We start from the raw sequence: 24,249 nt of genomic DNA on the forward strand, positions 1-24,249 counted from the left end.
TTGCTTTTTTTTTTTCTCTGGCCATGGATCTGCTGCATAACTTGGCAGATCAAGTGTCCAGTTTGACACAGATGGCGCAGGACAATTCTGTGAATCATCAGTCCCTTGTCATGTCTCAGACCCATTTACAGAAAGAACTGACTGAGACTATTAAGACCATGCAGGGAAACACCTCTCATATTGTTTGTCCACCAGGTGATTCTGTAGATGTTATTTTGCACTCTCCTGAACCCTCAGTTAAACTTCCTGACACATTTTCTGGCGAAAAAGATAAATTTCATATATTCAAGGAGAGTTGTAAATTATGGTTTTCTCTTAGACCCCGGTCGTCTGGGGATGAGACTCAACGGGTGGGGATTGTTATCTCCTTACTTAGGGAGGGTCCCCAATCCTGGGCTTTTTTGCTGCCCCCTACTGCCTCTGAACGGATGTCGGTAGATAGGTTCTTTGAGGCCCTAGTACTTATCTATGATGAACCGGACCGTGTTAGGGTGGCAGAGGACACTATTTTGGGTCTGGGGCAAGGGAAGCACTCAGCCGAATGGTACAGCTCCGAATTTCGTTGATGGTCCACTGAGGTGTCCTGGGACGACTCTGCACTGAGATGTCTGTTCAGGAAGGGACTGTCGGATTGCTTGAAGGACGCTCTGGCTCTCCATCCACCTCCCAGTTCATTGGAGGAGGCTATGACTCAGGCTATCCGTATGGATCGGAGACTGCGGGAGAGAGGTGTTACTCAGCGAGGGGTTCCGTTTTTCCCTGCTAACCCTGATGTTTTGCTTCCATCTGAACCTATGGAGGTGGGAGCCACCAACCCCCAGGAGAAAGAGAGGAGACGGAGACGTGATGGAAAATTGTGTTTTTACTGCGGAGATCCCGGACATTGGAAAAAAGACTGCCCCTCCTGTCCTCCGACTAACAAGCGGCTGAGTCTGGGTGATAATCGTGGAGGTCACCCAGACTCTCAGGTACCTTTTTGTTCCTTTTAAAGAGTACTGCTAAAGGTGGAACTTGGTGTTGAGAACGGCTTTTTCCATACTTCGGCTTTTGTAGACTGTGGGTCATCTCTGAACCTGATTGACTCTAAGCTGGTTGCTCGCTGTAGATTAGGGACAGTTAGGTTGGAGACTCCCTTAAAAATTGTGGCTATTGATTCTACACCTCTCACTAAGGATGGTCTCCATTTCAGTTCTAAAGAATTTACCCTCAGGGTGGGGGCCCTACACCAGGAGCGCATGTCATGCTTTGTTTTGGATAACCTCCCTGCTGGCCTGGTGTTAGGGTTTCCCTGGTTGCAACGGCATAACCCAGTTATTGACTGGGGGTCCCGGGATATTGTTAAATGGGGACCTGGGTGTTCTGAAAATTGTCTTGCTACTGTGTCTATGTCATCCATCAACCTGGAGGGTATTCCGGAGTACCTAAAGGGTTTTAAGGATGTGTTCTCCGAAAAAGAGGCTGAGGTTCTACCACCACACCGCCCATTCGATTGTGCCGTGGATCTTGTTCCCGGTGCCAAATTGCCCAAAGCCCGGCTGTACAATCTCTCCGGCCCTGAGCGGGCTGCTATGAAGGAGTATATCTCTGAGAGCCTCCGTAAAGGGCAAATACGGCCATCTGTCTCTCCCGTGGCAGCGGGGTTCTTTTTTGTAAAAAAGAAGGATGGTGGTTTACGCTCATGCCTCGATTTTCGAGAACCGAATAAAATAACCATAAGAAACGCTTATCCTCTCCCACTGATACCTGATTTGTATAATCAATTGTCGGGGGGCCAGGTGGTTCTCTAAGTTGGACCTCAGGGGAGCATACAATCTCATCCGTATGCGGGAGGGGGATGAATGGAAAACTGCGTTTCTCACCTCTGAGGGTCTGTTTGAAAATTTGGTTATGCCCTTCGGTTTGACTACCGCACCAGCGGTATTCCAGAATTTCATTAACCATGTTTTTTTCTGATTTTATTGGACGTTTTGTAGTTGTTTATCTTGACGATATACTTATATATTCTTCTGATAGACAAAGTCATATGGATCATCTTCATGCGGTTCTCCAGAGGCTCAGGGAGAACTCACTCTTTGCCAAATTGGAGAAGTGTTCATTTTTTACTCAAGAAGTGTCCTTTCTAGGGGTCATCCTGTCCGCTGAGGGGTTTCGTATGGACCCTAGGAAGGTACAGGCCATTGTGGATTGGGTGCAACCCAGAGATCTCAAGGGTCTTCAGCGATTTCTGGGTTTCGCAAATTATTACAGAAAATTCGTCAAGGGGTTCTCTCAAGTGGTCAAACCCCTCACTGATCTCACCCAAAAGGGAGCGGATCTTAAAAACTGGTCAGCTCCAGCTGTGGCGGCGTTTTCTTTGTTAAAAGAACGTTTCATGACTGCTCCGGTACTGGTGCAACCTGACTTGTCTAAACCATTCATCGTAGAAGTGGATGCCTCTGAGGTGGGAGTGGGGGCTGTGTTGTCCCAGGGGTCCACCACATTAACTAACTTAAGACCCTGTGCCTTCTTTTCTAAAAATTTTTCCTCTGCTGAAAGGAATTATGATGTGGGTAACCGAGAGTTGTTGGCCATTAAATTGGCTTTTGAAGAATGGAGGCATTTTTTGGAGGGGGCTGTCCATCGTATCACTGTCATTACAGATCACAAGAATCTGTCTTACATCGAATCCGCCAAACGTCTGACTCCGAGACAGGCAAGGTGGTCACTTTTTTTTTCCCGATTTCAGTTTTCCATCACTTTCAGACCAGGTTCCAAGAATGTGAAGGCGGATGCCTTGTCTCGCAGCCTAGATCCGGTATCGCCTCCGGAGCCTCCTTCCTCCATTCTTCAGCGCGGGGTGGTGGTGGCCTTGGTGTCCCAGAGATTGGAGCAGGAGATTCATGAGGCCCAATCTCTAGCTCCCCCATCCATACCTGAAAATAAGCTCTTTGTGCCTGTCCAGTATCGGTTAAGGGTGCTTCGGGAGTTCCACGACTCGGCTCTGAGTGGGCATCCAGGAATCTCGGCCACTCGAAAAGCCATCACTAGGCTGTTCTGGTGGCCCTCGTTGACTTCTGACGTCACTGGTTTTGTGTCCTCCTGTGAAACTTGTGCCCGCGCTAAAGCCTCCCACAACCGGCCGGCCGGGGAATTGGTGCCACTGCCAATTCCGGATAGACCGTGGACTCACCTGTCCATGGATTTTATCACCGATCTCCCACCCTCTAATGGCAAAACCGTGATCTGGGTAGTTGTGGATAGGTTCAGTAAACAAGCACATTTTGTACCCTTAACGGGCCTTCCTAATGCTGAGACTCTATCTAAGCTATTCATTGAGCATGTGATTCGGTTGCATGGTGTGCCTGTCAGTGTGGTGTCTGATAGAGGGGTGCAATTCGTGTCAAAATTCTGGAGAGCTTTTTGTAAAAGGCTGGGCATCAGTCTGACCTTTTCATCGGCCTACCATCCCGAGACCAATGGTCAGACTGAAAGGACCAATCAGTCTTTAGAGCAGATCCTGCGGTGTCTTGTCACATCCAGACAGGATGATTGGTGCTCTATGATACCTATGGCGGAATTCGCCCTTCAATAATCGTGTCAATCAGTCTACTGGTACTTCTCCTTTCTTCTGCAACTATGGGTTTCACCCTCATTTTGGTGAATTCTCCAGACTAGATTCGGAGTGTCCAGGGGCTGATTCAGCCTTTTTGCAGTTGGAGGAGGTTTGGAGGGAAGTTCAGAGAAACATTGGGGAGGCTCAGGGCAAATATAAGTTTTTTGCAGATAAACGACGCTCGGTGGGGCCGACTTATCAGGTGGGGGATAAGGTATGGTTATCCACCAAAAACATAAGGCTGAGAATTCCCACTGCTAAGTTGGGTCCCAAGTTTATTGGTCCGTATGAGATTTTAGAGGTGATTAATCCTGTGGTCTTTCACCTGCGGTTGCTTCCGTCATTACGGATTCCTAATGTGTTCCATAAAGCGCTTCTGAAGCCATCGGTGCCTTCCTCTGATGAGTCTCCCTCGCACCCGCCGCCTGTTATGGTAGATGGGCAGACCGAGTACGAGGTGGAACAGGTGGTGGATTCTCGTATGCTCCGTCGTTCACTTCAGTACTTGGTCCATTGGAAAGGATACGGTCCTGAGGATCGGTCATGGGTGCCGGCGCGTTCGGTCCATGCGGATCGGTTGGTCCGGGCCTTTCACGCTCGTCATCCAGGGAAGCCTGGGGGTCCAGTGGCCCCCCATTGAGAGGGGGGTACTGTCATGGTCCAGTCCGGAGTTTATCTTCTGCTGTCTTCACTCCGGACTGGTCATGCGGGGGTTAATCTCCTCAGCCTCGTTCAGGAGCTAGCTGGGCTATTTCAATCCCTCACAGCCTGCTGACCAGTGTTAGTGATAGCTCAAGCTTGCAGTTTAGAGCCGCTGTCCCTTGTACCCTGGTGATCCTCCTGCCTTGGACTGATATTCACGTGTATGACCCGGACTGATTTCTGACCCCGTCTCTTGGTATTCCTTTCTGCTGTTACGTTCCCTCTCTGGCATCTGACTCACTGGCTTGTACCCCGACCACGTATTTCGTCTCACGTTTTGGACCCTGTGCTCATGTTCTGGCTTTCTGACTCTCGGCTTTGGTATTTTGACTACGTGTATTGCTGCTCCTTCTGGTACGTCTGCTCCTATTAGTTTCTGACTCGGTTCGTCTGACTATTCTCTCTCGTTACCTGTGGCACCTGTGCTGTTGCTCAGGGTTGCTGCTCTTAGTGTATAACCTCTCTTCCCTCACCAGCTCCCCCTGGTGGAGGTTTCACTACACATGTTGCCTCCATCCTTAAAATTTCTAAGATGGCAGGCGAAAATGACTCTTCATTGACCAAGATGACCATCATCTTATTCGAGTGTCACTCAGCAACCAAAGGATGACATCAAGTGACCTACAAAAAGATTGGCAAATGGCAGCAGCGGTGAAGTGCACGGCAAGAACAGTTTGTAGCAGGCTCCTAGAGGCAGGGTTCAAGTCATGTAAAGCTAGAAAAAAGCCTTTCATCAACGAGAAGCAAAGGAGAGCCAGGCTGAAGTTTGCCAAAGATCATAAGGATTGGACCAAAGAGTACAGGAGTAAGGTAATCTTCTCTGATGAGTCTAATTTTCAGCTATGCCCAACACTTGGTCGAAATTTTGTGGAGGATTGGTGATGATCTGGGGATGCGTCATCAAGGTTGAAATTGGGCATGTTGTTCTTTGCAAAGGACATATGAATAAAGCCGCAAGGTTATCCTGGAAAAACTGTTGATTCATTCTGCTCAGGCAATGGTCCCTAACTCTGAGGACTGTTTTTTTCCAGCAGGACAATCAAGATGTGGATGAATGACCACCACATCAAATCCATGTCATGGACAGCCCAATGTCCAGACCTAAACCCCATTGAAAACCTTTGGAATGTAGTCAAGAGGAAGATGGATAGTCACAAGCCATCAAACAAAGAACTGCTTAAATTTTGTACCAGGATCGGCATAAGGTCACCAAAAAACAATGTGAAAGACTGATGGAAAGCATGCCAAGAAGCATGAATGCTGTGATTAAAAATCATGGTTATTCCACAAAATATTAATTTATGATCTCTGCCTGAGTTAAAACATTAGTATTGTTGCTTCTAAATGATTTTGAACTTGTTTTTTCTATTATTAGAGGTCTGCAAGCAATGCATGTTTTTGTTATTTTGACCATTTCTCATTTTCAGAAAATAAATACAAATTTTATTGCTTGGAACTTCGGCGACATGTTGTCAGTAGTTTGTAGAATAAAAGAACAATTTACATTTTACTCAAAAATATACTTATAAAGAGAAAAATCAAACAAACTGGAAAATTTTGCAGTGGTCTCTTAATTTTTTGCCAGAGCTGTATATGATACTAGGTTAAATCAGTAGAATTTATTATTAAAAAACTAAAGACAATATCGCTTAATATCAAAAATATTTTCTTGCGCACCATCCTTTAAGTTTTACTTTCATAGTACAAGCACACCATGATCCTGCCACACAAGAGATGTTACTTATCCTTTATAATCCCAATGTACAGACTGTATTACAACCCAAAGCTGCATTCACATTTCTGCAAGCTTCAGAGAGTAAGCGGCCTCTTAATCATTATTTTAACAATTGTGTTGGGGACATGATATTTTGTTCATTTACTGTTATAGTGGTAAAACAAGTTCTTTGAATTCAACAGCTAATGCAGCTTTCTTTACAGACTGCACATCCAGAAAAATGGATGCTAATGGAGGAGAACGTGACCAGCCCAGTCCAGTCCATCAGCCTTCCCCAAATAAAAAGCCGCTTTTCTATGTTAAGTGTTTTTACATTGGAGACTGGTGGACTGTACAGGTTATATACAGCACCAATAGGCAGCCATTTTATGGACAGTGGAGCTGTGCAGTCTGTGAGGAAAGCTGCATTTGCAAATGCACAAGAAAAAAACTATTATTATTATACATTTTTATAGTGCCATCTATTCCATGGCGCTTTACATGTGAAGTTGGCCAATATAGACAAGTACAATAAACATGAGCAAAACAAGGCACACACAAGTACAGAAGGAGAGAGGACCCTGCCCATGAGGGCTCATAGTCTAAAGGGGAGGGGTGAGGATTCACTAGGAGAGGGTAGAGCTGGTTCGTGCGGCGGTTCAGTTGACTGAGGATCACTGCAGGTTGTAGGCTTGTCGGAAGAGGTGGGTCTTCAGGTTCTTTTTGAAGGTTTCTGTGGTAGGCGAGAGTCTGATGTGTTGGGGTAGAGAGTTCCAGAGTATGGGGGAAGCACAGGAGAAGTCTTGTATGCGGTTGTGGGAAGAAGAGATAAGAGGGGAGTAGAAAAGGAGATCTTGAGAGGATCGAAGGTTGCGTGTAGTTAAGTACCGGGAGACCATGTCACAGATGTATGGAGGAGACAGGTTGTGGATGGCTTTGTATGTTATAGTTAGTTTTTTAAACTGGAACCTCTGGAAAATAGGAAGCCAGTGAAGGGCTAGGCATAGAGGAAAGGCTAGGGAATAATGGGGAGACAGGTGGATTAGTTGGGCAGCAGAGTGGAGGATGGATTGGAGTGGTGCCAGAGTGATAGAAGGGAGGCCAGAGAATAGGATGTTGCAGTAGTCGAGGCGGGAGTTGATAAGGGCGTGCACTAGTGTTTTTGTGGTTCCGTGGTCAAGGAATGCATGGATCCATGAAATATTTTTAAGTTTGAGTCAGCAGGAGGAGGCAAGAGCTTGGATATGTTTCTTGAAAGAGAGGGCAAAGTCGAGGATCACCCCAAGGCACCGAGCATGTGGGGCGGGGGAAAGTGAGCAACTATTGACATTGATGGATAGGTCTGGCGGAGGAGTAGAGTGAGATGGGGAAAGATGATGAATTTTGTTTTGTACATGTTGAGTTTTAGAAAGCGAACAGGAAAAAAAGCTGAAATAGCAGACAGACATTGTGGGATTTTGGACAGTAAGGAGGTGAGGTCAGGTCCAGATAGGTAGATCTGTGTGTTATCGGCATAGAGATGATAGTGCAAACCATGGGATTCTATGAGCTGTCCCTGGCCAAAGCTGTAGATGGATAAGAGTACGGGTCCTAGAACTGAACCTTGGTAAACATGCACAGACAGGGGATGAGGTGAGGAGGTGGTGTGGGAGAGGGAGACACTAAATGTTTGGTCTGTTAAATATGACGAGATCCAGGATAGGGCCAAGTCTGTGATGCCAAGAAATGAGAGAATCTGTAGCAGGAGGGAATGGTCCACAGTGTCGAAGGCTTAAGACAGGTCCAGAAGAAGCAGGATAAAGTAGTGTCACTTGCTTTTGGCAGTTAGTAGGTCGCTGGTGACTTTAGTTAGGACAGTTTCAGATGAGTGATGCAGTCAGAAGCCAGATTGTAACCGGTCAAAGACAAAACAGGAGGAGTGGTGGGAGGACAGTTGAAGATGGACGACCAAATCAAGTGTTGCTGTTATTGCGGTGTTATAAAAAGTGGCAGCAGCATCTGTGTCATGAAGGGAAGTTATGTCTGTAAGATGGAGAAAGGACTCAGAGAGTGATTGTAAATTGAGGTGTTGCAAGGGAACAGAGGTGGGTGAAGATAAGATCCAGAGTGTGACCATCTTTCTGAGTGGCCATGGAGGACTATTGAGTGAGGCCAAAGGAGGCAGTGAGTGATAAAAGTTTAGAGGCAGCTTGGGAGGAAGCATCAATGGGGATGTTGAAGTCACCAATGATGATAGTGGGGATGTCAGCAGAGAAGAAATGAATTAGCCAGGTGGTGAAGTGATCGAGAAAGGTGGAGATGGCTAGTTCTAGGGGGCAGTAGATGACAGCCAGCTGGAGGTTGGAGGGGGAATAGATGAGGACAGAGTGCACCTCAAACGAGGGTAGAGTAGCAGAGGGTGTTAGCAGAATTGGGGTAAAGGAGCAGGTATCGGATAGGAGCAAGCTAACTCTTCTACCACGTTTGTTGCTGGGGCGAAGGGTGTGAGAGAGATTGAAACCACCATAAGAATGTGTACTGTAGCTAGAGGCTGAGTCAGAGGGGATGAGCCAGGTTTCAGCGATTCCAAGGAAGGAGAGTTTGTTGGTGATAAAGAGGTCATGGATAAACCACAGCTTGTTGCAGACAGAGTGTGCGTTTCATAGTGCTCCAGCTAGGGGGACTGGGTGAGTGGGGGCTGGATGAATGGGTATGAAGTTATCATGGTTACAAAAACATGTAGAGGATCGTGGCAGGGTGTTAGAACTGAGTGTGTTGATGTGCTGAGGAGAGCCAGGATTTGATGATATGTCACCAGCAATGAAGAGTAGCAGACAGAGCGTTAGAAGGTGAGATGACGATATGATATGATGTGGCTGTGTGTGTCTGGAGAAAAAGGATTGTATGTGGAGTAACAGTTATGAGGAGGAGGTGTAATGGCTGGGGAGGATGGAGGGAAAACTGACTAGTTCCTTACTTGGTGGAGGGATTACAAGAGTTAGGAATAAAGAAAGTAGTATGGGGGTGAAAGTGAAAATGAACAAAAACATTGTAGTGATTTTCTTTCCAATTACCTTACAGTCAATTCCAGTCCAATTCTAGTCTAATTCAAAGTAGTGTAATTAGAAATCTGTAATTTGAAAGATGGAGCTTGAAAGATGCATGGATCAGACTACATCCGGATCAGACGCATGGCTCTGACTATATCTCCAACTAAGAGCAGTCAACTGTGAGAGGGGATGTGGGCATGTGTGGCCAGACCACATGTTCAGAGTTAAGTAAAGTCATAAAAAGGGGGGAGAGGCAAGACTGACCAGATATATGCATGGAAAACACAAGAGAAATGAAATACATTATGAATACAAAATTATGGGTAAGCAAAGCATACCAGAGATAGTAAATGCAATTCACAAGCACAGTCAGGAGCCGGGAAAAGATGTGTACATTCAGAGCATTCCTGTGGGAAGAGGAGACAACACGATTAGATGATTTAGATGGTGATGGTGATGAAGATGATGACAATATTATAGGAGTGATGGTAGTGAGCAGCCAAATGCATCATATAATTCTAGTCTATTTAAAAGTAGTGTAATTAGAAATCTGTAATTTGAAAGATGGAATTTGAATGATGCATGGATCAGACTATGTCTAGATCAGACACATGGCTCTGAATATATCTGCAACTAAGAGCAGTCAGCTGTGAGAGGAAATTTGTGGGCGTGTGTGGCCACACCACATGTTCAGAGTTAAGCAAGGTCATAAAAAGAGGGGGAAAGGCTAGACTGACCACTCAGAGATATGCATGTAAAACACAAGATAAATGAAATACATTATGGATACAAAATGATGGGTAAGCAAAGCATAACAGAGATAGTAAATGCAATTCACAAAACAGAATCAGGAGCTGGGAAAAGATGTGTACATTCAGAGCATACCTGTCACGCGGAGCTTAGGTCAACTAAGGCAGAAATAACCCGGGGCCCCTGGGGTGTCCCTTTCACTAGGGGAAACCCTGTCTGACCCTCAACTCAGGGTTTTTGCTGATGGTGCAAATGCCTGAGCCTCCACCCTTTCCTTATCGCCTGCTCAGCCCTAAGCTTAACCCTCCACCCTCCACCCAGTGAGGAGACGAACCACCAAAGCCCCAAACGATAAAGACAGACAGGGAGAACTTAAACTGCACCGCGCCGCATACACACAGGACTATACAGTAATGTGAACAGGGCACAACAAAACACAAATATGGGAAGGCGAGAAGGTAACAATGGATCATACGACACCAGATATGAATCTCTCTCTCTCCAACACCTCCACTCCAGACCGGAACCACTTGGTATGACACACAAGCTATAATCGGCGACGCCCATAGGCCAGCACGACTATTTAAAGACCGTGGGCGTGACCAAACATCCAACCTGATCTCCAGCTAGATTAACCCCCGATAGCCTGAGAAACTCAAGCCGGCGCCACTGAGGCTATAGTGGACGGAGGTGGAACTACCTCTGCCTGCCGGACGCTGTGGTGTGAATAGCGTCCGACATGACAGTACCCCGTCTTCTACGAGGGACCCCAGGGCCCTGAAGACTCATAGGACCCGGCTTGTCCGGATGACGACAATGAAAAGAACTGACCAGCCGATCTGCATGTATGTCCGAGGCTGGCACCCAAGACCTCTCCTCCGGACCATACCCCCGCCAGTGTACCAAATACTGAAGAGTACGGCGCACTACTCGAGAGTCCACTACCTTGGAGACCTCAAACTCTAAATCGCCATCCACCATGACCGGAGGTGGCATCGGCGTCGTGTCCACAGAGCCTACCACCTTTTTCAATAAAGCCCTGTGAAACACGTTGTGTATCTTGTATACTGCAGGAAGTTCCAACCAATAAGCAACTGGGTTAATGATGGCAGCAATCTTAAAAGGCCCAATAAAACTTGGACCCAATTTTAAAGATGGAATTTTGAGTTTTATGTTTTTAGTCGCTAACCACACCCATTCACCCACACACAGGTCCGGACCTGGCACGCATCTACTGTCAGCCACCCATTTGTACCTCGCACTCATGCTCAACAATCGCTGTTTCACCCTCCTCCAGACCGATGATAATTGAGCTCCTAGCTGGTCCTCCTCCGGGACGCCCCCCGAGTCACCCTGACATAAGGTACAAAATTGAGGATGTTGACCGTAAACACAAAAGAACGGAGACTCTCCCGATGACTCTTGGCGGTGATTATTTAACGCGAACTCGCGGCCAGAGGAAGGAAAGTAGACCACTCCTCTTGGTTGTCGGACACAAAGCATCGTAAATACTGCTCCAGATTTTGGTTCATGCGCTCAGTTTGACCATTTGACTGTGGATGAAACGCCGATGAATGTGACAACTTGATCCCCAAACGTGAGCAAAAAGCTTTCCAAAACCTCGCAACAAATTGAGTTCCCCTATCAGATACTATGTCCGACGGAACTCCGTGGAGTCTGACCACCTCCTGCACAAACACCTGAGCCAACGTCTTCGCATTGGGCAAGGAAGGCAATGAGACAAAATGCGCCATCTTTGAAAATCGGTCAACCACCACCAGGATGACCGTGTTCCCCGTCGAGACTGGCAAGTCAGTGATAAAATCCATGGAGATTTCTGTCCATGGCCTATTAGGTACCCCCAGAGGCTGTAGCGTGCCAGCAGGACGGGCTCGGGGAGACTTGGCCCTGGCGCACGTGATGCAAGCTGCCACGTACGAGACCACGTCCTGCCGGATTTTGGGCCACCAGAAACGACGCGATACCAGCTCCAAGGTGCCCTTAACCCCTGGATGACCAGCCAGTACTGAGTCGTGATGTTCCCTCAACACCTTAAGACGAAGATGAAGGGGTACAAATGATTTGTTGGTGGGAAGTCCTGGCGGTACCTCCTCTTGGGCCTCGGCAATCTCCGCCTCTACCTCAGTCGTGAGAGCCGAAACCACTACACCTTCCTGGAGGATGGGTACCAGCTCTTCCCGAGGTTCTCCCCCCTGGAAAACACCTGGACAAGGCATCCGCCTTGGTGTTTTCAGCCCCGGGATGGTAAGTCACCAGAAAATTGAAACGTGCTTGGCCGACTCCAGATAGAGCAGGTTCTTATGGTCGGTGATGACTGTGACCTGGTGAGCCGCCCCCTCCAAGAAGTGTCGCCATTCCTCAAAAGCCAATTTGATGGCCAACAACTCCCTGTTGCCGATATCATAATTCCGTTCGTCCGGCGACAGCTTCTTGGAGAAGTAGGCGCATGGATGCATATCGCTCAAAGATGAGCCCTGTGACAGTACTGCCCCCACTCCCACCTCAGACGCATCAACCTTCTCCACAAAAGGTTTAGACACGTCCGGTTGCACCAGAATGGGGGCTGAAGCAAAACTGTTCTTCAGACGCTCAAATGCACGTATCGCCACCTCAGACCAGCTAGTCAGATCGGTACCTTTTTTTGTCATGTCCGTGAGCGGTTTGGCTATAGTAGAAAAGTGTTTTATAAATTTCCTATAATAATTAGCAAACCCAAGGAACTGCTGGAGCGCTTTCAGATTATCAGGCCTTTCCCATTGTAGCACCGCTTGCACCTTAGCGGTGTCCATTTTAAACCCTGCGGCGGACACAATATATCCCAAAAAAGGCAACTCCTGAACAAAAAATAAGCATTTTTCCAGCTTAGCATAGAGCTTATTCTCACGGAGCAACTGTAACACCTGCCTGACATGCTCTAAATGAATGTCCCGGTCGCTCGAATAAATGATATCATCCAGGTATACAATCACAAATTTCCCCAGGACATGAGCAAATATGTCATTAATAAAATGTTGGAAAACAGCAGGCGCGGTTGTCAACCCAAATGGCATAACCAGGCTCTCAAATTGACCCTCAGGAGTGTTAAAGGCCGTCTTCCACTCATCCCCCTGACGGACCCTTATGAGGTTATACGCCCATCTGAGGTCAAGCTTGTAAAACCACTTTGCCCCCGCCACCTGGTTGAACAAATCAGGGATCAAAGGCATCGGGTATGGATCACTGATCGTAATCTGGTTTAACTCCCGGAAATCCAGACACGGCCGTAACCCCCCATCTTTCTTCTTAATGAAGAAAAACCCCGCTGCTACAGGCGAGGATGAAGGCCGGATGTGTCCTTTGCTCAGACTCTCCGCGATGTAGTCTTTCAGAGCTTGTCTCTCTGGACCAGAAATATTAAACATCCTGGCCTTAGGTAATTTGGCCCCGGGTTTTAACCTAATCACACAGTCATATGCTCGATGTGGAGGCAGTTCTGAGCAACCCCTCTCAGAGAATACATCCGCGAAATCCTGCAAAGCCTCCGGAAGGCTGGGTGTCACAGCGGACACACATGTGGCCAAGCAATTGTCCTGGCAAAAACCACTCCATTGGACTATGTCCTGAGTTTTCCAATCAATCACCGGGTTGTGTCTGGACAACCATGGAAAACTCAGGACCATTTGTGCTGGGAGATTACGGAGGACCCTACATGTAACCCACTCAGAATGTAGGACCCCAATGTGGAGTTTCACCTCAGCCACAAACTCCGTAATCTCCCCCTGTGGGAGGGGAGCGGCATTAATGGTAACTACCTGAATAGGATGAGGGAGTTTTTCGATCTTAAACTCGGCAGTGCGTGAAAACTCCTCATCTATGAGATACCCAATACCTGTGGGAAGAGGAGATAACTCAATTAGATGATTTAGATGGTGATGGTGGTGAAGATGACGACAATATTATAGAAGTGATGGCGGTGAGCAGCCAAATGCATCATAGAATTCTAGTCTCATTCAAAGTACTCTAATTAGAAATCTGTAATTTGAATGATAGAATTTTAAAGATGCCTGGATCAGACTACGTCTGGATCAGATGCATGGCTATCATACTTATATAGCAGTATATGTACACAAAATCATGTCCCCAATACAAATCTTAAAATAAAGATAAAGCGGCTATACCCTTTAAATGTCCAAACAATGCTTGATGACACATTATTTCCACATAATGTGTTCTTGAAATTTTTATGCTGAGAAGTTTCCATACTTGGTACTTTAGAATACCAAAGTTGGACATCATTTTGCTGTAGGCGAAGAAACTTTCAAAATTTCATGAAACTATGAATAAAACTTTTTGTGATCAGATCTCTACCTAGTTTAGATTGCAAAATAGTACAAATTTTGTGAAAGGCAATGGCTAATGTGGCATTGTATTTAATTAATAAATAGCATAAAGCGGATAAGTTATGCAAGGTTTGAGTATTGTGTAATAATGGAGATGAAAATGTATATTCGCACTTAGACCTCTAGTCCTAGGGGGATGTGATGTACTCTATGGGAATCACAGTGCTGAGAAAGAAAACTGGATAAAAAATCATAAAAAATGTGCCAAATGTAGATAAGTATAAAATATATTGTCAAGAGTCCACAAAGTAGCTGACAATATCAGGCTCTTAATAAGCAAGTTAGTTACAATCAGGCATTAACCCCTGTACCCCCAAGGGTGGTTTGCACGTTCATGACCAGGCCAATTTTTACAATTCTGACCACTGTTCCTTTATGAGGTAATAACTCTGAAACGCTTCCAAGAATCCCAGTGAATCTGACAGTGTTTTCTCGGGACATATTGTACTTCATGTTAGTGGTAAAATTTCATTCATATAACTTGCGTTTATTTGTGAAAAAAGCGGAAATTTGGTGAAAATTTTGAAAATGTCACAATTTTCCAACTTTGAATTTTTATGACCTTAAAGCACAGAGACACGCACACAAAAAACTTGATAAGTAACATTTCCCACATGTTTACAACACCATTTTATTTTTACGGACCACATCACATTTGAAGTCACTTTGAGGGGTCTATATGATAGAAAATACCCAAAAGTGACACCATTCTAAAAACTGCACCCCTCAAGGTGCTCAAAACCACATTCAAGAAGTTTATTAACCCTTCAGGTGCTTCACAGGAATTTTTTGAATATTTAAAAAAAAATGAACATTTAACTTTTTTTCACAAAAAAAATATTTCAGGCTCAATTTTTTTTTTACTTTACCAAGGGTAAAAGGAGAAATTGGACTGCAAAAGTTATTGTGAAATTTGTCCTGAGTGCGCTGATACCTAATATGTGGGGGGGAACCACTGTTTCGGCACATGGCAGAGCTCAGAAGGGAAGGAGCGCACGTTTGACTTTTTCAATGCAAAATTGGCTGGAATTCTGATCGGACGCCATGTCACGTTTGGAGAGCCCCTAATGTACCAAAACAGTGGAAACCCCACACAAGTGACCCCATTTTGGAAACTAGACCCCCCAAGGAACTTATCTAGATATGTGGTGAGAACTTTGAACCCACAAGGGCTTCACAGAAGTTTATAACGTACAGCGGTACAATTAAGAAATCATATTTTTTCCACAAAAATGATCTTTTCACCCCCAATTTTTATTTTCCCAAGGATAACAGGACCCTAAAAGTTATTGCGCAATTTGTCCTGAGTACGCTGATACCCCATATGTGGGTGTAAACGACTATTTGGGCGCATGACAGAGCTCGGAAGGGAAGCAGCGCCATTTGACTTTTTTGGCTGGAATTGAGATCGGATACATGTCGCGTTTGGAAAGCCCTTGATGTACCTAAACAGTGGAATCCCCCACAAGTGAACCCATTTTGGAAAATAGACCCCATAAGGAACTTATCTAGATGTGTGGTGAGCACTTTGAACTCCCCCAGTGATACCCCATATGTGGGAGAAAACTACTGTATGTGCACACGTCGGGACTCGGAAGGGATGTAGTGACGTTTTGGAATGCAGACTTTGATGGAATGGTCTGCGGGTGTCATGTTGCCTTTGGAGAGCCCCTGATTGTACCTAAACAGTGGAAACCCCCCACAAATGACACCATTTTAGAAACTAGACCCCCGAAGGAACTTATCTAGATGTGTGGTGAGCACTTTGAACCCCCAAGGGCTTCACAGAAGTTTATAATGCCTGGGCATGAAAATAAAAAAATCATATTTTTTCCACAAGCATGATCATTTAGTCCCCAATTTTTTTATTTTCCCAATGGTACCAGGAGAAAATGGACCCCAAAAGTTGTTGTCCAATTTGTCCTGAGTACCCTGATACCCCATATGTGGGAGAAAACTACTGTATGGGCCCACGCCGGGGATCGGAAGGGAAGTAGTGACATTTTGGAATGCAGAATTTGATGGAATGCTCTGCGGGTGTCATGTTGCCTTTGGAGAGCCCCTGATGTACCTAAACAGTGGAAACCCCCACAAATGACACCATTTTGGAAACTAGACCCCTTAAGGAACTTATCTAGATGTGTGGTGAGCATTTTGAACCCCCAAGGGCTTCACAGAAGTTTATAACGCCCGGGCGTGAAAATAAAAAAATCATATTTTTTCCCCACAAAAATGATATTTTTGCCCCCAATTTTTTATTTTCCTAAGGGCAACAGGAGAAATAGGACCCCAAAAGTTGTTTTGCAGTTTGTAGGCTGGTACCCCATATGTGGGGGTAAAACACTGTTTGAGCGCATGGCAGAGCTTGACTTTTTCAGCGCAGAATTGGCTGGAATTGAGATCAGACACCATGTTGCATTTGGAGAGCAACTGATGTGCCCAAACAGTGGAAACCCCCAATTCTAACTCCAACCCTAACCCCAACACACTTCTAACCCTAATCTCAGCCCTAACCCTAGCCCTAGCCCTAACCCTAGCCCTAGCCCTAACCCTAATGGGAAAATGGAAATAAAGACTTTTTTTAATTTTATTATTTTTCCTAACTAAGGGGGTGATAAAGGGGGTTTGATTTACCATTTATGGAGGTTTTTATTTTTGGCAGCTGTCACACGCTAAAAGACGCTTTTTATTGTAAAAATAGTTTTTGCATCACCACATATTGAGAGCTATAATTTTTCCGAATTTTGACCCACTGAGTCATGTGAGGTCTTATTTTTTTGCGGGACGAGTTGACGTTTTTATTGGTATCATGTTCGGGCACGTGACTTTTTCGATCACTTTTTATTCCGATTTTTGGGACGCAGAATGATCAAAAACCAGCATTTCATGAATTTCTTTTGGGGGGTGCGTTTACATCGTTCCGCGTGCGGTAAAATTGATAAAGCAGTTTTATTCTTCGGGTCAGTACGGTTAGAGCGATACCTCATTTATGTCTTTTTTTATGTTTTGGCGCTTTTATGCAATAAAAACTATTTTATATAAAAAATAATTATTTTTGCATCACTTTATTCTGCGAGCTATAACTTTTTTATTTTTTCTCTGATGATGCTGTGTGGCAGCTCATTTTTTGCTGGACAAGATGACGTTTTCAGCGGTACCATGAATGTTTATATGCGTCTTTTTGATCGCGCGTTATTGCACTTTTTGTTCGGCGGTATGATAATAAATCATTATTTTTTGCTTTGTCTTTTATTTTTTAAGGGGTTCACTAAAGGGGTTAACTAATGGGACAGTTTTATAGGGCAGGTCAGTACGGATGCGGCAATACCAAATATGTGTACTTTTGTTTTTTTTTATTTCCAAAAAATGAATTTATTAGGGAATATTTTTTTTGCTTTAATTTATTTAGTGATTTTTTTTTAAATTATTTTTACACTTTTTTTAAACTTTTTTTTAACTTTTTTAACTTTATTAGGTTGTCCCAGATTACTGTGACAGATAAGCAATCTGTCACAGGCAGTGTGCAGGTTTCCTTCTTGCCTGCGCTTTGCAGGCACTGAGGAAGCCAGCTCCCTGCAAGCCCCTGAAGGTCCCCGTCGCCATCTTGGATCCGGGGACCTGCAGTGAAAGAGCCCCCCGCAACAGCGCTGCACATTGCGCTGCTGTGGGGGGCTCAGGAAAGCACGGAGGGAGCCCCCTCACAGCCGATGCTTCCCTTCAACCCCGGTACACCGCGATCGTGTTTGATCGCGGTGTGCAAGGGGTTAACGTTTTGGGAGCGGTCCGTGACCACCCCTGACACATAGTGCCGGGTGTCAGCTGTGATAATCAGCTGACACCCGGCCGCGATCAGCGGCGCACACCACGTGGGCGCCACTGATCGCGCTAGACGTACTATCCCGTCCATGGGCATAGGGGCCCGGTTCCCATGGACAGGATAGTACACCTGATGTCAGAAAGGGGTTAATGATAGAAACGATATAAGTTGCAGAAGCCAGCTGCTGCGGCTGACACTGTGCACGCAATTACAGAGAAATGAATATTCATTGCCAGTGCAGTGAATATTCATTTCTCTTTAGCAACGGGCACATGACTTAGCCGCAGCCACTGGCTCCAGCCTCCTGTGACCTGCTGTTCCCCCTCCATGTTCTGGACACCTTACTCAAGTATAAGCCGAGGGGGACGTTTTCAGCACATAGAGATGTGCTGAAAAACTAAGCTTATTCTCGAGTATATACGGTATCTAGTTTTCATTTTTATTCTAATTTTGGCTCAATCTTTGTATAATGGCAATGCATATTCATGGATACTGTTCAGTTCATCAATATATTCAACATCCCAAGGATGCGGATACAATTGCAATCAAAATACCCTGTAGAAGTGGAGCATGGTCAGGGTGGTGCCACTCAGTGTCAGACTCTCCCAGCTCACAGGCCCCATAGGAGCCATGTGGTCTTCCCTTAAAGGCCCATGCTGACCAAGTACTCCGATTTTAGTCAGACTGACCTGCTATCCTGTTTGAACATGGGCCTCTCCACTTTCTCCTAACAGATGATATCCAGGTAAAGAAGGAACAAGCATGTTGAATTTGCTGATCTGTGCTCATTGGAGATAAATGATTTTCAGAGGCATCTGGAAATGTATTAATCCTTTCTTTCCATTGTGAGTCACATAAAAATTACAGACATGCAGACAGTGGAAAAGTAAAGAAATTTCTTGCCACTGAAACACATATACCTTTAGCTAAACTTACAGTACATATGTATAAGTGGGTTTGGAATTAATATCTTTAGGCCAGACAGGTGTTCAAATAACAAACATTAAGGTGTGTGGACAGAAATATAGACATTTGAATAAAGCTTTAGAATTAAGTTCGTGTGTAGCCTGGGTACTCCATTTTGTAGTTATTAGTGAGACAGTCTTTCTTACACCTTTCTTCAGCAAAATTCCTACTGATAACTAGATATAAGTGAATGTATTCATACTTGAGACGACTGAATATTTAGAAATTTGAATTTGCAAAGTTTCATAAAAAAGTTGATGTGCTATGAAATGCAATACTGTAAAGCTTCCTTTTGAAATGAAAAGATGTGTGCAATGCTCTGATGTCTCTTAGGATCTCTTTCATGCTCTTGAACACAAACACAGTCTTAGTAATATCAAAGTGGCCTTACTAGAAACGGAGGGTAACTGATAGCAACCAACAGCTTATTTAATAAAACAGTGCACTGACAGATATTTTCTGTTTATTAAAAGTAAAAAATAGTGCAAAAAATGATTCCTCTTAGGCTAGTTTCACACCAACGTATGGAGGAGCTGCGGAGGGATGTGGACTTCCTCCGTGAAGCTCCACCCCCAGCCCCGCCTCCGTTGGCATGCGGCCTGCATACCCTATCTTTAGCATTGGGTACACAGGCCATGCCGATGTTTGCGGATGCCTCCGCATGCATCGTTTTGACGGTGCGGTGACCTGCGCCGAACGCAACTTGTTGCATTTTGGTGCAGTTGCTGCACCATCAAAACGATGCATGCGGAGGCATCCGCATTCATCGGCATGGCCTGCATACCCAATGCTAAAGATAGGGCACGCAGGCCGCATGCCGACGGAGGCGGGGCTGAATGGAGGAGGCGCGGCAGTGGGCAGAGCTTCACGGAGGAAGTCTGCATCTCTCTTCAGCTCCTCCATACGCTATTGTGAAACTAGCCTAAGGCCTCTTTCACACTTCAGTTTTTTGCATCAGTTATAATCCGCCAAAAAGGCGGACAAGCGGATCCGTTCTAAACTGATGTGAACGGATGGCACAGGATCCGTTTTTAGACGGATCCTGAAAATGAAGAAATTTAAAGGAATCGCTGGCCGGGGAGAGAGAGAGAGAGAGAGAGAGAGAGAGAGAGAGAGAGAGAGATATCTTTTTTTTTGTCCGGCACCCAGAAAGAAATTCGGGTTAAATCAGTGTTTGCAGGATCCGCCAGAGAAAAAAACGTTACAAGCTCCGTTTTGAAATTTTTGAGGATGGTGACGGACAGCAACTTTTGGCGGATCCTCACAAAAAACGGATGCAACAGACAGCAATCCGTCACAATCCGCCATTAATGCAAGTCAATGGGAAAAAAACGGATCCTCAAAAAAAAATTGAGGATCCGTTTTTTTTCAAAACCTGGCGGATTGTGACTGATTGTAAAAAACGGAAGTGTGAAACAGGCCTTAGGCTTTTTGAGGATCCGTTTTTTTCCCATTGACTTGCATTAATGGCGGATTGTGACGGATTGCTGTCCGTTGCATCCGTTTTTTGTGAGGATCCGCCAAAAGTTGCTGTCCGTCACCATCCTCAAAAATTTCAAAACGGAGCTTGTAACGTTTTTTTCTCTGGCGGATCCTGCAAACACTGATTTAACCCGAATTTCTTTCTGGGTGCCGGACAGAAAAAAAAGATATCTCTCTCTCTCTCTCTCTCTCTCTCTCTCTCTCTCTCTCTCCCTCTCTCTCTCTCCCTCTCCCTCTCCCTCTCCCTCTCCCTCTCTCTCTCTCTCTCTCTCTCTCTCTCTCCCCGGCCAGCGATTCCTTTAAATTTCTTCATTTTCAGGATCCGTCTAAAAACGGATCCTGTGCCATCCGTTCACATCAGTTTAGAACGGATCCGCTTGTCCGCCTTTTTGGCGGATTATAACTGATGCAAAAAACTGAAGTGTGAAAGAGGCCAAAGTCATTTGCCATCAGGTAGATCATTCTGTTTAGAACACTGACTCAAACTGGAGGCACTTCTTGCAGTGACTGAGATGGAGGCAAAATAGAGCAATTGTAACCGGCATTTGGTAGTACTACTGCCTTCATAACTGATGCCAATGGTGGTGGTGACTCAAACTGCTGACATAGCCATTTTTTCTTTTTTCATATATTTTCTATAACAATATCAGTAACTTTTCACAATCATTTCAATCTTTTCAACCTCAATTATTCAACTCTTGCCAAAATGGAAGAAACAAGAAATGCTAGGTAGACGGGCATATGTTACAGAAAGTAAAATAAGGCAGCAAGCTGAAATATAGCTTTGGTGTATATAGGGGGACCAGTAAAACAGATGTGCAAAAAGTCGTGAACAGCTAAATGTTTTATTTTTATTTTTCTATTTAGAAAAATTCAACCAACTTTCTATAAATGAAAATTATGTGACAAGAAATGCTAGGTAGGTACACATAAAAATGCCAGTGCTTGCAACAGGGCTTTATTGGTGTGGTGTGTAAGGATGTAAAATTTGACTTGTAATGTAGATGTGGAAACAAATTTGTTTGCAATGCACACTTTCTGTGAGGTAGACAGACACAGTTCATTTATCTGGATTTTGAGGAATTTTCCTTTATAATTTTAACAAACAATTATTCCCCCTACACAGAAAAGATTGCACAAGAAATGTAAAAACACTACTCTAGGTTGTGACAAGCAAGCACACCTCTAATTTCAATATTTTTTCTGTAAAAAATAATGTGCGGTTTACTATTTTCTAATGCACTTAGAATGATTAAAAAATGTATAATTATATTTCAAATGCAGCAGGACTATACTGTATGACTGATCAATCTCATTTAGCCTGTCAATGCTGCTATTAGAATCTCTGCTTTTTGATTCATCTGCTTCACTGCTGCAGGTGTACAACACATTACTATCTTGAGTATTTGACCAATGTTTTAGATCTTTCCCCTACCATTTCTACTGCTGAGCTGTGAGCTCTTGCTTCCTCTCAGTATTCTAAAATCACTATGAATTTTTTTGCCTCAGCTTTCATACAGGATGTTATATCCCCTTCTGATTGGCTGTGCTATACTATGTGATGTAATAGCTGCAAAGCACTATGGGGAAGCGTGCATAGTTGCCCTTGATGTCACTGATGCAGGCTATTGCTGCTAGGAGTGGCGGAAGGCACTAAATAAAAATATAAATAAAGTGCCTTCGCCACTCGGGGTCCACAGTGCGGAAGATGGAAAAACCGCAGCTAGGAGATGACAGAGCAAACTGGCGGTGATGTGCACAGGGTCTAATATCACCCAGGTGCACCAAGCAGTCTCTGTTATAGGCACAGAGCTGCTGAAACAACTTAAAGTACTAAGTACGCTGAGGCTATTAGCAGCACAGATCCTCAGCGGCACACACATGGTAGAAGGTCACCGGAGTAGTTAAATAAAATTGCACTACACCCGAAGAGACTTACCGTGAAACAAGTGTGCATAGCGTTGCAACCGCAAACGCGCAAATAAGCTGCTACTGCAGCGCGGTATAGATGGTGCCGCTCAGAGACACCCCTAATAACACTGGCGTGATGTCAGATGCTAAGCTGCTGAGGCAGTGGAGCAATGGCGTGCTGGCGCTGATGCTGGAAGTCACTCTCACAAACGTAGTATCAGAGGAATGGGGGTTTCAAATGAGTCATTCACCAGTCCATGCATCCATCCACAAACATACAGCAGCAAGTATGAATATACTAGCGCATGGCGGAACAGCCATGCACGCTTTTTATAGCAAAGGGGATCTTCCGGAAATCACCAGTTCTCCAAGAGGAGCCAATGGGATCCGACACAGGACCTGAACACCTGACTCCCGAACTCCAATAGGAGTTCATCTCATGAGCATGCTCAGATGGAGGAGTAAAGGACTTAGCCTCTGGAGATAGTTGCCGCAGGACAATCTCCTCTGCAATCTCCTTTGCAACAGCTGAAGAGCCGGAGACTGCAGAATGTGAGGATCTAGATCTCAGCATAGGAGAGGCAGAAATCTGACTCCTAACATTTGCAATATGTAAAATGGAAGCTTTTTTTTTTACAATTCTCATGAATAGAATCACAAAGTGTATACATTTCAGAGACCTGAGAATTTGATAAAATTTGACACAAATATTTCCAGTTTGAAATCAATTAACTTATCTCTAATACTTGCCCTATAAGTGTTTTAGATATATGACATTTTAAATATTGAAGTAAAATAAGAGTCAATGGTATTCTTTAATTCCACCCTGTGCCACTTTCCTTTTCTCAGTAAATATGTAATGTGAGCACATAGTACTAGGATTTCTATAAGCTACAAAAGAATAACTGCAATTTAGTAGTCACAGTTCAATGAAACCTTTTTCTATCCTCAACCATAAGCATTAAGTTAAGGTAATTGCTTAGAAAAGGTTCTTCTTTGAAGGTAACATACAGCTTTCAACTGTCCTAGTACAAGCAACTGAACTAAGTACATATCAGATTTCAGAAGCCTTCACCATTGTAATTCCATGATTCTATTCTATGAAAGGGTTGCTCAGTGAAAGAAGAAGAACCAAATGTCATTTATTTAAATACTGTAGATTAAAAATAACTAAAACATTTTTATGGTTTAAACTATGTTTTATTTGGGACAGCCTTAATTTGCTCAACAAAAATATAGGTAAATGTATAGAGCAAAAATTATCTTTAAAAAGTGTGGTAGATCAGCTCACTCGGCTGCTCAAAGAAGTAGACAAAGGAAAGTTGTCTTCTTCCACTTGTTTATTTAATCTACTGCATAAACCAGTGCAGAGTTATCAAAATAAATGCTGCCTTTCTGCCTAACAGGAAAACAAAACATAACAAATGGCACAGTCTGTGTTGCTACAGGGATCTGAAACAAGGTTCAACTTTCTTTCACATAAGCAAAGCTCTGTAGATCTCATCTCCAAAGACACTGAACACTGAATGATTCAGAAGGTTGAATATTTACCTCCTAAGGGTATCGTCACACTTGGCGACGCACCAGCAATCCTGACAATGATATGACCAAGTAGGGAGCGCTGGTGCGTCGCTATGTGGTCGCTAGTGAGATGTCAAACAGTCAGATCTCACCAGCGACGCAGCAACGATACGGAACGATACGATGGTTGTTGGGACCCTGTCTTTCAGACCTGTAGTACTGATGTTGTTCGTCGTTGTCCCTGTCAAACACAGTGATGCATGCTTGCCAGTGGGACACCAGCGATCAAAAAATGGCCAAGGACATTCGAGCACGATCAGCGACATCGCAGCAGGGGCCCGATTGCCGCTATGTGTCACATGTAG

This window comes from Dendrobates tinctorius, unplaced genomic scaffold (assembly GCF_039654945.1).
Source record: "Dendrobates tinctorius isolate UK_male_01 unplaced genomic scaffold, ASM3965494v1 ptg000105l, whole genome shotgun sequence".
NCBI lineage: Eukaryota > Metazoa > Chordata > Amphibia > Anura > Dendrobatidae > Dendrobates > Dendrobates tinctorius.